The sequence below is a fragment of the Oreochromis niloticus genome, unplaced genomic scaffold (assembly GCF_001858045.2).
Source record: "Oreochromis niloticus isolate F11D_XX unplaced genomic scaffold, O_niloticus_UMD_NMBU tig00003018_pilon, whole genome shotgun sequence".
NCBI lineage: Eukaryota > Metazoa > Chordata > Actinopteri > Cichliformes > Cichlidae > Oreochromis > Oreochromis niloticus.
Window position 1 is genome coordinate 19,866 of NW_020327763.1, and position 15,259 is coordinate 35,124.

General features: G+C 40.5%; 2 long non-coding RNA genes across 2 annotated transcripts; both read right to left on the reverse strand.

The window, feature by feature from the left end:
* Nucleotides 1-7,840: 7,840 nt before the first annotated feature.
* Nucleotides 7,841-8,279, reverse strand: LOC109197831 (uncharacterized). Its single transcript, XR_002058892.2, has 3 exons — nt 8,227-8,279; nt 8,083-8,139; nt 7,841-7,927 (listed from the first exon to the last, which is right to left on the reverse strand). It is a non-coding gene; the product is annotated as an uncharacterized LOC109197831 (long non-coding RNA).
* A 2,117-nt stretch (nt 8,280-10,396) lies between these two features.
* Nucleotides 10,397-11,189, reverse strand: LOC109197832 (uncharacterized). The gene is made up of 3 exons (XR_002058893.2): nt 11,015-11,189; nt 10,787-10,930; nt 10,397-10,631 (listed from the first exon to the last, which is right to left on the reverse strand). It is a non-coding gene; the product is annotated as an uncharacterized LOC109197832 (long non-coding RNA).
* Between the last annotated feature and the right edge of the window lie 4,070 nt (nt 11,190-15,259).

The following is a 15,259-nucleotide window of genomic DNA, read 5'->3' on the forward strand; positions in this document are numbered from 1 at the left end:
GTTCTTTATGGTTTTGTCTGGATTGGCTCGCGGCAATCTTTTAGACAGGGACTTTCAATCTGATCAGGTCCCCACAGGTAGCCTTTCCTCCACCCATTGAAATCTGGAAAAGTCACCTCATATTTGTTTGTCCGGAAATTTTGTCAGCGCTGTCAGTTCACTTTCTTCCAGGCCTGCTTAGAGCAAAAATGAGAAAAAAAGAGAGCTGATTATTAGCTCATCAAAGTACAAAACAAAATCACCTGACAGGTTTTTTTTTCTTTCTTTCTTTTTCTAAGTGCACTGTTACAAAAACTATGGGCCCTTTTAGACATGTCCATGTTTATCAAAACTCACTCTATTAAAATGAAAAACAACAGCCCCAAAAAATCTTAAACAATCTTAAATTTCACCCATTCAACGCACTGAAAACCTCGTCAAAGCTGCACCGTTTTACACACAACCATGTCTCCTTTGACACTTCACCATACTTAGATTCAGCCTAAAATATAAACACGTTATAACAATGTGTCAACACTAAATTATAAATTTCTTGTCCAAATCTGCACCTCTGAACTGTCTACTTTGCTTCCCTTCCTCAAGGCCTCAATCACACACAGGAAGCTCCTCTGCGTCACTCACTCGAGCTAATTTACATACTGAATCACAGTTCCACAGCCAACTTGACAAGAGAAATACATGTTTAAACCTTATCCCATTATTGAATTATTTTCATTTTCTCTCTATAATAATCACTGGTTTTGATCCCTCAGTACGAGAGCACTCCTAAGTCACTCTTTTAAAACTGCTTTAATCCCTTTTCTTCTGTTAATTTCCATAACTCACTCCCCTGTCATATAACTCCTCTGAGCCAACTTCAACTTCAAGCTTTAAGTCTATTTTATTAAACATTCACACCATTCTATCACTCATACAAGTAGCAAGCTGATCTTCATTGCATATGCTTGTGTTCTTAGCCAGGTTTTTAATCAATCTCTGTTCATTAATCTTCATGAGCTTGTCTCTGTAAGGTTAATGCATTCTCTGTTTATATGTGTGTGTGTATGTGTTATTTTTGCATCTATGGCTTCACAGTCTCCCAGACACTTCCCAATTCTCCAGTTAAGCAGTCAGTTTTCTTTTTTCCCCGAATTACTAACCCAAACTTTAATTTCCCACCTTGAATAAAAGCACTCCTGGTCTTCAGCCAGGTGTTAGGGCTTGCTTTTCAGGTTCATGGACACATCATTCTGTGAACAATTCAACCAGAAACTTGCCCTAACTTCTCCATTGATGTTAACCTACAATTTTCTTCCGACTGCGGCATCTGGAGAACTGGTCCAGGTCTGCTTTATTCCTGAAAATAACAAAACTAAGACATTTTCATTATTATCACAAGTGCTTAAATGACCCATTTCTCTATCTCTGGTCAGAAATACCAATTATGCCATGCATGTAAGCGTGTTCTTCCTTGCATTTTATGTTAATTGAGTGTAAACTGCTTCTTCATTGAACTAATTCATTGAGTTCTTCGTTGCATTTCTATGTATTCAGGTTAATGTACACTACGTGTAAGCTGTTTCTTCATTGCATCTTAAATTATAATCAGTTTTACTTCATGCATTTTTCCACTGAGCTTTAGATTCAAACTATCTCACTCTGATTCATTTCAAAAATGATCTCACATGTAACAATTTGTGTATGTGTGTCTTCAATTCATTAATATAGTTGTCAGTTATTTTCTGATTATTTTTACCTTTTGTATTGTTTACCTCTTTGTTGTGATGTGGTGGACATCCCTAAACAATCATGAGTTCCGGTCTGTTTCTATCCAACCATATCCTATATTCTCGCAGTCAAACTCGTCCAGCTTCATCTCTCACTGGTCCTTTTTCATGTGCCTGTCCTCTCCGGGCTTCAAAGTTCCAAGAAACACAGTCTGTTTCTTCTCTGTTTCTTTACAGTCTTTCTTTTAGGTTAAGTCCCAGCATGGCAAAATATCACATTCAGTGCCTTCAGTCTTATTTTCATTTGCTCTGTTTTCTTCTCCATTCATCCTTTCAGTCTTCTCTTCCAAGATTGCTCCAAGCATGGCAAATATGAGAGTCAGTGCCTTCAAGCAGACACATCACACTGTTCTTCACCAGCATGCATGTTGCATCTTTCATACTGCTGGACTCATCAGTGGTCGTCAGTGTTACTGCTTTCGCTTGCACTGCTTTTAGCTTCAGTTAATTCTTCAAGTCCACGATGTTCTGTCGGTCTTCATCAGGAAATTGACTGTCCTTTATGCTCCTTCTCAGTTTAGGGACAAAGTGACAGGTGAAGCTGTAGAATTTCAGCCAAAAAGTGGCCTGTTTTTCCCAATTGTTCCTCTATACTTTCTTGCCGGTTACTCAAAGTTCAATGTTGAGAGAAGTCCACCTGTATTGGCACACTAAAGCATACAATTAGTATTATATTCATTTTTTTTATCTTAAAACCTCGACTTGCTTCATCTTCTTAGAATTTAACTCTGTCCATTTCTCTGGGTGCTCCCCTGACATCATCAGTCACACACACACCTTCCTGTCACACACACAGCAGCACAGTATTTCCTATTTCTCTTTCCTGTTTCTACAGATTAATCAAACACTTGTTTTTTCATATTTACAGTCTACAAACCCTCTTTAGTTTTACTAAGTCTTGGTCTAAAAACAATACACCTTCCTTTCATACACACTTTTAAATAGAGCTCTTTCAAACATAAAAATAAACTCAACCTCTCATACCATCACTCATGCATTTCTTGAATTAAAAGCACTTTCAAACTTTAAAACATCCTACTTTACATCACAAAAGAAATATATTTCATACACACTTTTAAATGTTCTAACCTCTTTCAGACGCCATGACTCGTCTCACACACACTGCCTTTTCTCTCAAACTTCTCCCTTTTTCACTCACTCAGACAAATCATGCAGAGACATTCAAATCAAATACTGACAGCATTCACACGGTTAAAATCACTCAACATACGCTTTCATACGAGTATCTTGGACATGCCTTCCATAATCAGAAAGAGCAAGTCAAAAAGAAAAAAGAAAAAGAAAAACTGAAACCTCTCATCATTCTCACAGCTTCTCACCACACACACATAACTGAAAAAATAAAACACACCAGCATTTGTTACTCAAGATATATACATCTATCAAAATTCAGTCATTTACTATACATCCACACTAATATATTCAAACTGTATTTATACTCTCGGAATAAGCAAAACCAGCCTCTTAATTACAGGCATTTAGCAATATTGGCAAACAATAGTTATAAAGCTCAATACTCTCGAAACTGAAACCACCCTCTCTGCGCGTCACCGCTCCTCATTTGCATTTTCACACACACTCCGTCTAAAAATGGCATCAGCACTTCAGCTCAGTGCTGGGTCAGACTCCTTTCACACCAAACCTCTTACTTTATAATTACAAAGACGTCTTAAATACACTAACAACAATTATCAGGCCTGAGATTGCACAACCTACAGAATTTTGACAAATTTAAATTAACCCTCCAAGGGATAAACTCCAAGTTTTTATTATCAATTACACAGTATCAGTTCTAAACTGTATCTGGTCGAATCCCTAAGGTCCCTAACACAATTTAAAAGCGTCCAACGCCCAAGCTCCAAGCTTTACTACCCAAAAAAGCGCAAACCACCGTTCCAAACGGTAAAGTGGGCCAACCACTAGTTATTCTGGAGTGCCCCAAGCTCCACAGTGACCAACTGACTATCCCTCCTAGAGGACGAAGGCACGCGTCCGCACCCTCGGCAAGCGTTACCTCTGGACAATGCGCTTCTTAGCAGTCCAACTGCCGTTCTACAGAAATTTGTAATACTTTGAAACAACAATCAACACCTCAGAACAAGTGTATGACCGACGCAGGTCCAACCTTATAACCAATTGGGAGTGTAATCCACAAAACGACCAATTACCTATTATTCTAAATTCACTCTGCAGTCCAACTGCTTTAAATACACTTATTCTCTTTACTCTTTACTTATTTTCTCTTATTCTCTTTACTTATTTTCAACGTTTCATTATCATTACTTCAACTTCAATTCTCATGAGATTTTCACCAAAATCAAAACAGACTTTTACCAGTAATTTCAGTGAGTAAACTTTTAATTTTGTAATATCCAATTGGCACATTTTGGAAATAATTCAACAGGTAGTGCCTTACCTTTGAATAAGCCGGCTTATGTCCACTCACTTCGACCACTGACTCGTGTCTGCCCGTTCGAGCGCCTCGGACCCTCTCGGTCTCAATCTCCAACTCTCTCTCCTCAACCCTCGGCCAATGCACCAAATGTTACGGGTCCGAAATTGAGGACGAGAGTAAAACAATGATGGTCCAGAAGAGGTCGATCAAACAATTGATTTTAATGAATACACGCAGCGTGGGGAGACGTACACTGGAAACCATCAGTTGTAAATCCCCACCCAAAAATACACTTCAGATTGTTTTTATATTGTCAGGGTATTATAACGCCCCCTCTTGCGTTTACAAGCACATAATTTGCATCTTAAGAACATTCTTTGCCCCTTGTACAGACAATGATCTATTCTAAGAAATAAATGCAGACACAGAAGTTCCCCTTTCTGGCATCCTCTTCCAAATATGGTGATGATCTCAGGCCTTTGAGGTCCCCATGGACTTGTCCTCCTCTTTGCGTCACCTGTTGCTAGGCAAACTCAAATGCAACAAGAAGCTGAATCCATTCAGGCCTTCACTCAAGCCTGCTTCTTGATTATATGTATTATTACAAATGCTTATTATGTGGTTTAATGCAATGTTAATTAATACAATGATAATGCCAATAATAAATATAAGTAGCAGTAAAATATTCCTTATTCCACAAGAGATTTGGAAAAAAAAATAGTAGCTAAATTATTGTTGCATGTTCTCAAAAGCACATATGATGAGCTGTGTTAATGTGCCAGCAACATCTTATAACAGCTTAATGATAATATATGAAACAAAAGAATTTTTACTTACTGCAATACGGGCAGAATCAATTATCTGTCCAACATTTCTGTTTTTGAGGACAACTTGCCCCCCCACTGGCTATCCAATGATTCTACTTTTTCTTTTAGCTTTTTTTTGGTGGACAGACTTCCGAAGCAGACACAGCAGGTTCTTCCGCTTACCTGATTGGGAGTCTGGCAAGATGTACAGGCCCTGAATTTGGGGCGTGTCATGTTGAAACAAAAATTATTACATACAGAAAAGGCAGCAGACAGACAAAAGGCAAATTATAGGTTAACCAGCACACTGACAAAAACAAAAAAGATGAAGAGTTAAAGAGACAAAAATGCGGATAGAAACAGAGAGACGGACCAATAAGGACAGCAGTAAGAACAGATACAAACAGACTGACGTGGCTCTTAAATGTGCCTTTAGGAGTTTTTCAAAAAGCAGATGTAGGAAGCAATAATAAGCTGATTGATGAAGAACCTGTTGAGAAAAAAAAATCATTCAGAATTTAGAAGCACCTTATACGCCAGTGTTCTCTTTATCTGTGTTGCCACATTGGGAGATATTTTGAGGACTGGCTACCATAGACAGGTGGAGAGGATTTTATTTGTGTTGATGCAAGTTTTTCTTGTTTTAAATACAAGTAGTAGAGTATACTAATTAAATGTAAAAATGAATATATACATTAAACCCTTTGTGAACTGTAAAGGGTTGGTGTCTAGTGTAACGATTTAGATAAACCCGGTTTACTGTCCATTTGTATTTCATTTGCATTTGCAGCATAGATGATCGGTCTGCTATTTAATGATTATGATGATGTGGCGTGGCAAGATATATGCACTTAAATGTCAAGTCATTCGCTGTTCCACGAAATTGCTCATCTTAACCCATAGAACTGCTAAAAGCAACTTTGTGAGCTCACTTTTTCAGTATTTTTGCATTTTAAATTAGAAAAATAATATAGAAAAATCTACAGATTCAGATTCTTACTTACCTGTGGTACGATCGAGTACGGTGACGTCACTGCCGCTGATCTAATATGAAACAACACTTTCTCAACAAAAAAAAGTGAGTCGCCGTGTATTCTTTAACAGCACCGAAAATTTTTGTCTAATAAAAAAGTTCTTTTTTATTTTATTTTATTTAATACGTAAGAGCGAGATTATCCAAAGCAGATGGTAAAATGACTGCATGTATTCAGAGGAGTTGGAAAAGATATGTTACAGCTGTAGCAGAATGAACGACAGGTTAAAAATGTAAATGGATTTCCAAATATGAAAAGGCTTGTAGAACAGTTTATAAAACCGGTACAATAAAGTCACCCAATCACTAGCTGTGCCATTACCCAGCATACATCACTCACTCCATCAACGCAATAACCGATACAAAAGTAATAGCCTGTAATTAGTTATCTGCTGTAATTTTCTCTCAGGTAGTTAACTGTCTGCTTCACAACCCATGAAGCTGAGAGCAGTCACCAAAGTAGCCCGTGAGGTCAGGTTTGCTGTGTGCCATTGTGCCCTGGATGCTTTGCAAACTTTCACACAGCCTAGATGTGATGGACATAGAAGTGTTTGGAGATGCAGAGACTAAGAAGTCAGTTTGTGTTTTATTCCAGCATTCTAATGAGGGCTTGGTAATACTGTCCTGCAACGTTATAGAACTGTGTAGACTCAAAAATGTTTCTCTTGTTGGAGATAGTTTGCCATATTGAGATGTAAGATTTATGAGTTATATTATATGAGTTGAAAGTTCCAAAAAATTGCTGAGATGTTTTTCAAGGAATACAAGCAAAACAAGTGTTTGTATATTTACAATAGAACACAAGGTAATTCATTTTTACAGTAAGTTCACAGTATTTCATGCTGAGTGCTCGGGCGCATGTAGTCCACTGGATTGGACAAGTCTATAACTTTATTAAAAAAAAAAACCAACAAGGGTGGTTTATTAAACACAAAAGTATAGATGGACAAAATGGTAAACGGAGAACTAAACTATACTGGGATAACTAAACTACTGAGCCCGAACAAGAACACGAACCTGAACATGAAGGAAGGGAGACGATGGTACATGAAGATAACAGCAGGGAGAACACACAGATGAAGCAGGGTGGATACACAGACGGACCAGCAACTACAAAGACAGAAGACGCGACTTAAATACACAGAGAAACACAGGGAGATTACACACAGCTGGGGAACCCAGCTGGGCGTAATCAACAAGACAGACAGAGGTAAAACTGAACACACTCACATGAGACGCAGACCTTCACAATAAAACAGGAAACAAGAACACAACACAAAGACGCAGACTCGACACTGAGAGACAGACAGAAAATGACACATGAAACTAAACCCACACAAAACATGAGAACACAAATCCTAAACACAAATAAACAGAAACATGGAACTCAAATAATAATCTATCACCATCATAATCATCACCACCACCAGTATACAGGAAAAACCCATCATTCAAAACCAAAACATAACAACTCCAAAAAGCTGGGTCGAACTGACCCAGAACCATGACACACTGCACCCGACGATGTTCTGATGACTTGTGAGCTTCAGGGGCCTGCATCACCTGGAGGCTCCGGGCACTGTGGGGTGACTCCGGCCTGGTTCCTCCTTCGTCTCACCAGGTGTGCTTCCTGCGCACTGTGATGCCAACCCCTTCTCCTCACACTTCATTTTGGCCTGGTGGATCCGCAGGCCATGTCGGTTCTTGCATATCTTGACGCATATGCATTCCGCGGTCGTTGTCATATTACCATTGCCAAGTGTCGTATTTTTTGATCCATCCGGTGGGATTCTCTTCCACCCCCCTCTCGGGAATCCCTGGGGCATATTTCCGGTAGGTTGACTTGTAGCTTTAGTGGGATCTTCCTCTCGGAAGATGCAACTCGGGATGCCACCCCTCGCTGCCCCTATGCCGTCAGGGTTAAAAAAAGAAAGTATAACAAAAAAAAAAAAAAAAAAAAAAAAAAAAGGAAATTTGGACATATTTAAATACACTATATTTTATATATTTATGTACACACACACACACACACACACACACACACACACACACAGCTCTCACCGTCTCAATCGCCATGTTTTCTTCGGTGTTAGTGTACAACAAGAAGCGCTTCAGCGCCTGACAGTTGTCCAGAAGAAAAGAGCCGTTTGAATAACAGGAGTCATAAAACTAAACATGACTGATGAGTGAATTCATTGCTCTTACTCTGCTGTACTGTCCACACTTTTGAAAGAACTTCAGCCTGCAGGTGTTTCTTTCTCCCTCAAAGTAGAGAGCAATACACTGATAGTTCTCCTGTGTCGCCTCAGAGCCTGATGAACACAAAACCCACCAGCCATGAAACAACAGTGAAAACTACGCATAATTAAACAGAATGACACAAAGAGAAATCAGCTCAGGCCTCAAGCAAACACAGCAAAAGGGAAACAGTTCAGATTTCCAGAAACAGGCTGACCGATGATGTCTGCGTAGACCTCCATCTGTTCGTGGTGCTGCGCCAGCTGGAAGGCTTCGTCGTTGCAATGGGATAAAACCAGGAAGTGGATGGCTGAGCCATAGTCGTTAGACCGCAGAAAGAACCTGGGGTGCGCACAAACAGACAAATGGAAAAAATAAATAAAAATAATTCACCAAGCAGAAACAAACAGAGCTGACAGAAAATGAATGACCACCAATCCTAACAGAAATGAATCCTTAAAGCCTTTAAACATCAAGTACGTCGTGTATTTTCATGTTGCGAGGTAGTTTGAGCTTTACGGACACAGGGTTAACCAAAGCAGAGATCTCGAACGGGCCAATAAAGGTGGGAGTGAGCTTCTTGGATTCCACCCTGACGGGAACGAAGCGTGTGGAAAGCCATACCTTTTGTCCAACAGCACAGGCGGGGGTGGAGGACCGATGGCGGTCAGCAATGCGTTTATTACGGTCCTTGGTGCGTAATAACGCAGCCCGGGTGGCCCTCCATACCCGAGGACACCTACGCAGATGCGTATAAAATAAAAATAACACGGTACTGCCAATGTTTTTGTACACTCAGTGCCTGTAATTTGTTAAAGCTGTAAAAGCTGTCCCTTTTACAGTAAATGTTAAAAAAGTGAGTTATTTGTTGGATTTTCAGGTCAGTAAAATCCTACCTGGCAACCATCTTTGCTCCATCGATGCTCTGCATCTCTCTGGCGATGCGAACAGCTTCTTCTGGTTTGTTCAGGTGGTCCAGCAGCACGCGGATCACATTGTCTCAGTCCTTCGCGCTCTCGTAGGCTCGTGCCGCATCCTTGTATCTGTGCGCACAGCTGTCAGGATGTCAGGTTCCCTTTCAGCAATCTACACATCACAGCACACAGGTACACAAACTAACAACCTACTTGCCATCCGCCTCCTTGGCCTTTGCATACTGCAAGTGAATCTTGGGAGAAGAGACGTTTGGAAGCAGCTCTCCCACCTTCGTCCTGAGAAAGAAGCAAAATTGTCAGGTTTTAGTTAATGGACTCAGGCGCAGACCGGGAATCCTTGCAGAGTAGACAGTCAGTTTATTAACACAAACGACACCAGGTGATACTATGTACAACTTGCTGGAGGGAGGGGAGGGGGATCCAGGGCTCCGGGGCATGTGAGGGGAAGACGGAAATCAGACACACTCCAACGAATCTCTCTCCTCTCTCCACAGCGGGGTAACACAAATCCACTCACTCGTCCACCCGGTAACAGCAGGCAGGGAAAGGTCCGGGTAGATCTGTACACAGAAACTAGAGTTAACGACGAACAGACGGAAACAACTTTACAGAATTTAACTCACTAACAGCAGAGTGACTGACGCTGATAGCTCAACGATCCAGCGACGAGTAACACAGTGCTGCCGTCTTAAATAGGCCTTGCGATCACCCAGATAGGCAGCAGGTGTGGAGATGGCAGGTGTGTGGGCCAGGGGCGGGAGCCCATAATGAGCACCGCCCCGGCAGGTGAGAGAGAGAGAGAGGGAGAGCAAAAAACAACAAAACACATGTTGCCTAATACAGGATCAGCTGGTGAGGCACAGGGACCATGACAGTACCCCCCCCCCGCCCTCAACGGGAGCCTCCCGGCGACCCACCAGGCTTACCCGGACGCAGGCGATGGAACTCCCGCAGCATGCGCTTGTCCAGGACAGCCGCCCGAGGGATCCAGGACCGGTCCTCCAACCCGTAGCCTTCCCAATCCACCAGGTACTGGTAGCCACGCCCGGGCGCCGAGAATCCATGATACGGGTGATAAGTAGGCCGGCAGACCATCCACGAGCCGGGGGGGAGGAGGGGCCTGGAAGGAGGGCACAGAGGGCTGGACTGGAGAGGTTTAATCTGAGACACATGGAAGACGTCGTGTATTTCATGTTGCGAGGTAGTTTGAGCTTTACGGACACAGGGTTAACCAAAGCAGAGATCTCGAACGGGCCGATAAAGGTGGGAGTGAGCTTCTTGGATTCCGCCCTGACGGGAACGAAGCGTGTGGAAAGCCATACCTTTTGTCCAACAGCACAGGCGGGGGTGGAGGACCGATGGCGGTCAGCAATGCGTTTATTACGGTCCTTGGTGCGTAATAACGCAGCCCGGGTGGCCCTCCATACCCGAGGACACCTACGCAGATGCGTATAAAATAAAATAACATGGTACTGCCAATGTTTTTGTACACTCAGTGCCTGTAATTTGTTAAAGCTGTAAAAGCTGTCCCTTTTACAGTAAATGTTAAAAAAGTGAGTTATTTGTTGGATTTCAGGTCAGTAAAATCCTACCTGGCAACCATCTTTGCTCCATCGATGCTCTGCATCTATCTGGCGATGCGAACAGCTTCTTCTGGTTTGTTCAGGTGGTCCAGCACGCGGATCACATTGTCTCAGTCCTTCGCGCTCTCGTAGGCTCGTGCCGCATCCTTGTATCTGTGCACACAGCTGTCAGGATGTCAGGTTCCCTTTCAGTGATCTACACATCACAGCACACAGGTACACAAACTAACAACCTACTTGCCATCCGCCTCCTTGGCCTTTGCATACTGCAAGTGAATCTTGGGAGAAGAGACGTTTGGAAGCAGCTCTCCCACCTTCGTCCTGAGAAATAATAAATATACAAAATAAAGTGAAATCCAACCAAGATGATGAGAAACGTGCTGATTGGATGTGTTTGTCAAGGTGTGTTCATATTTGCCTCACCAGTTTTGCAGCGAATGTAGAGAGGCTGCTTTGTCATAATACTGTCCTTTTTCATAGAGCTGAGCAGCTTCAGAGTATGCTGTGATAAAGAAAAACACACACAGATGAAGATATGAACAGACACACCACCTCTGATCTGTAAATGCAGTCGTCCCCATTTTCAAAGTCTGACAAACAAAGCAAGACAGACTTTGACTAAAATATACACAGCATATGTTGTGTATATTTCGGCTTATAAACTGGTAGAGACGCAGCTGAGACTCACTCCAACAAGGTTTTCTCCGTTATCAGTCATCATAATTTTACCATCTCTGTGCAAGTCTGCAAATTTCTTTATTAAATCATAAGATTTTAAATTCATTCAAGTCTCTCTGTGCCTGGTCCTCATCACAAAACATGGCATCACTGTTTGTACATATTAACACATTCAATCCCCACATTTGTGAAGGAAAGCAAAACACTTTTTTGAAAAGTTTGTAACAAACCATCAAATCTGGTAAAGGTTATTTAAATGCTGCAAAAGAAGAATTGATTGGAATAAAAAAAAAAAACATATCCTAACCTTAATTATGGAGGAGAAAATAAATGATGCTCATAGTGAGTAAAAGTAAACTGAGTGCATTTTTGGACAGAGATTCACTTTTAATGTGTATGTATAATATATACAGATACATAAAAATATACTCCAAAACAGAAGAGTCCGTGAAATGTACAAATGTATAAAATATTAATAAAAAAATTATAAAAATGGAGGCAACTTTGCCCATGGTACAGTGTATACAATGTATGAAAATATCTTTAGAGCAGATACTACTATGGCTCTGCAGATTTTTCCTTTTATTTAACCTCATTCTGACTTAATGCGCTTACTTTTAATGTGACTTTTCATTTTAGTAACAGATTGGAATTATGTGTTGTAAGATTTATGGGTTTCATGCTTTCATAGTGGTACTTGGGAGAGCTTGACACTTTCTCAGGTGGTACACACTGTAAAAGTTGAGAAACACTGATAAGGTAAGTGTATGTGTGCTTTTGGAAACATTTAAGCTGCTGTACAGAATGTTTGAAACAAGCCAGCTTAAAACATTTTAGAATATAAACAGAGCACTCTGCTTCTCTTTACAGCTCCTCACTCCACCAGGGCACCGTTTGGCATTTCTGATAGTGCGCAAATGTGGTGCATGTACTGCGGCAGTCATACAGACAACTAGATGGTCCAAAGTTGGCCTACCTATTATTGGCTGAGGTTTTAGTAGAGTTGTGGCTGAACCACATAAAAATATATCATTAATTTTAATCTCCCCAATCAATGATAATTTTATGTTGGAATGTTGTTAAAGAGGGTCAAAAATGTTTCAACCCAGTTTGTTTTGCAGATTCTGTATAGCAGCTTTAATATAGGAGAACGCAACTTCCAGATTGCATGAGTAAAATTAGGTTTTTTTCTTTGTCAGTTTAACAGTTTCTGTTTTGCCTTTCACTATTCCCTGTCTGTTTACCTAGTTCTTCCTGACCTTGTACTTTCTCCTCACGTTCCCGTCTTTCCTCTCTCCCTCTTTGGACTGACAACCATACACAAATAGATTGTATTCATTTAGATGAAAAATTACTTATATGAAAAAAAATACTATAAGATCACTAATAAAAAGTCCTCTCTCAGTGTACTTTCAACCAAAGGAAATAACCAACCACATGTCATCTAATAAAGATATAAATATTGAAACACTGATCCAACATTATCCTTGATTGATAGCTATACTTTTGTTGTTAAACTATTACTGTAGCGAACCCCCCAATGAAGGATGACACTTTACTGATGACGTTTGAAGGTTTAATGTAGAGCTGGGCGATAAACGATAACGTTATGTATTGCGAATAACTTTTTCTCGATAGAAAAATTAAACTATTGCGATAGGCCTCATCACTGTTGTCCTCTTAAAAAAAAAACAACAACACCAATCCAAATTAAGTAGCGCAGAGCTGAACCAATCACAGCCGCAGCGTCACGTCACGTGACTTGTTACGTACAGCACAAGCGCCAAGGCGCACATGTGTATTTGATTTTGCAGCCGGGCCGCCCAGGTAATGCAGGAAATGAGTTTGCCGACTACAGAAAATCAACCGAGAGCGTGACTTAATAATAATGATACATTTACTGACTTTCAACAACTAAAGGAAAATTCAACTCTCAGGACAAAGTTTCTTCAAATTTTTACAATAAGAGATTGGGTTAAGAGAAATCCAAAGGGTTATTCCCTGAGATTCCAAAGAAACTCCTCTGAAACCCATCTTTGCACCAAACCATGGAAATCAATAAAGGAATAGCATCTTCTATATATACTATTATCAATGAAAAGTTACCTGACTATAACAAAATGTCTATAAAAAGAACATGATGTGCTCTGTGTTTTTTGTTTTACTCACCTTTTTTTTTTTTTTTTTGAGTTCTTTGTTTGTTTGTTTGTTTGTTTGTTTGTTTGTTTTTAAAATTTCTGTAATTATTATTTGGTGCCAGTGGTCTTTGTATAAATAACTATATGCATCGATGTGATGGAGTCTTGGGAATGCACTGTCAATGACTGGTCAATGGCAGACATGAAAAAATGCTAGATGTATTATTTGGGTCCAGCATTAAACCTACTAGGTAGGAGTTGATATAAGTTGAAAACAAACTGATATATTACAGATATTTATTACCAACTTTATCAGAAAATTCAGAGTCACTGTAAAGTCATCATCGGAAGTATGATCAAGGTAATGTTCTCTGCTCCTGACAAAACTTGCATATACACTGTCTTGTTTTGTTTCACATTCTGCCGTTTTCTGAGGTTGATGCTCTGTTGACCTCTCAACCCTCCTCACTTAGCCACAATGAGACCTTAAAGTAGAACAACATATACTTAGTCTGCTTTACTGCCTTCAGAACAGTCAGTGTTTTGTATGCATTACTTAAATATACTTTTAATATCTCACTGGAAAACAGCCGGACAGCTCTTTCGGATATCATCATATTTTGAAAGAGATTTCCAGTGATGGTCCATCTCTCTAACAAGAATCTTCTTTTCCTCCTCGAGTCTTCTTATTGCCATGATGATATCGAATGCCCTTCTCTTTTTGTGAGGCTGACAGGTCTGAATGCATTTATAACAAAGTTAGATCAATTCACAAGACGTCTGAAGTCGTAAGTGATTTTAGGTTACACCTGAAGCCTGGGTTTCATTATCTGTCAGATATGCTGAAGTAGACAACATATTGTACACCTACCGCTGTGTGCCCGCTGCTATGGCCAGCTGTGTCACCAGACAGAATTCTTCCAAGCACAGAGTTTTTTGTCTGGAACCTTCTGTTGTATTTTTCCACAGCAGAAGTCAAGATTCCTTTCTCCTCTCGGATCTTGCGACGAATCTCCTTTAGATCACTGACCCATTCATCCAGTTGACTGTCAGCCACTGCAAACTGGACTTTTAAGGACTCCAGGTTCTGAAGCTGGGTTAGAAGAGCTTTTGTGGCCTACATTGACAATTTGAGATTAAAAAACAAACAAAAAAACACTAAACACATGTTTACTCTAAATAATTAGAACACAGAGGAGTAAGCATCTAAAAATAAAGTACCTTCTGATATTGATGGGTCAGAGAGGTGGCCAACTGGTCTAGCTTTGTTGATTCCAGCGCATGGCCATAAGAGTTAGCATGTCCCTCCATCCTGCCAACACAGAAAACGTAATGTTACCACTTTCATCATAATTAGACACTTAAATCTAACTAGTGCAGTATTTGTCTCTCACCTGCTTTGGACATATGTTTCGTAGTAACTGCAATCCTTGACAGAAAGGCATTACACTGCTCCACCTCCTTCCTAGAGTCAACCAGCCCCATCTTGATATGCTTCACTCCATTTCACCTGGAACACACACACACACACACACACACACACACACACACACACACACACACAGATGCACATAACACACACGATAAAATACAAATTACACAAAATGTTGATGTGCAAGTGATCAGATAAAGTGATTCAAGTGAGAATTTCATACCTCACATTTGA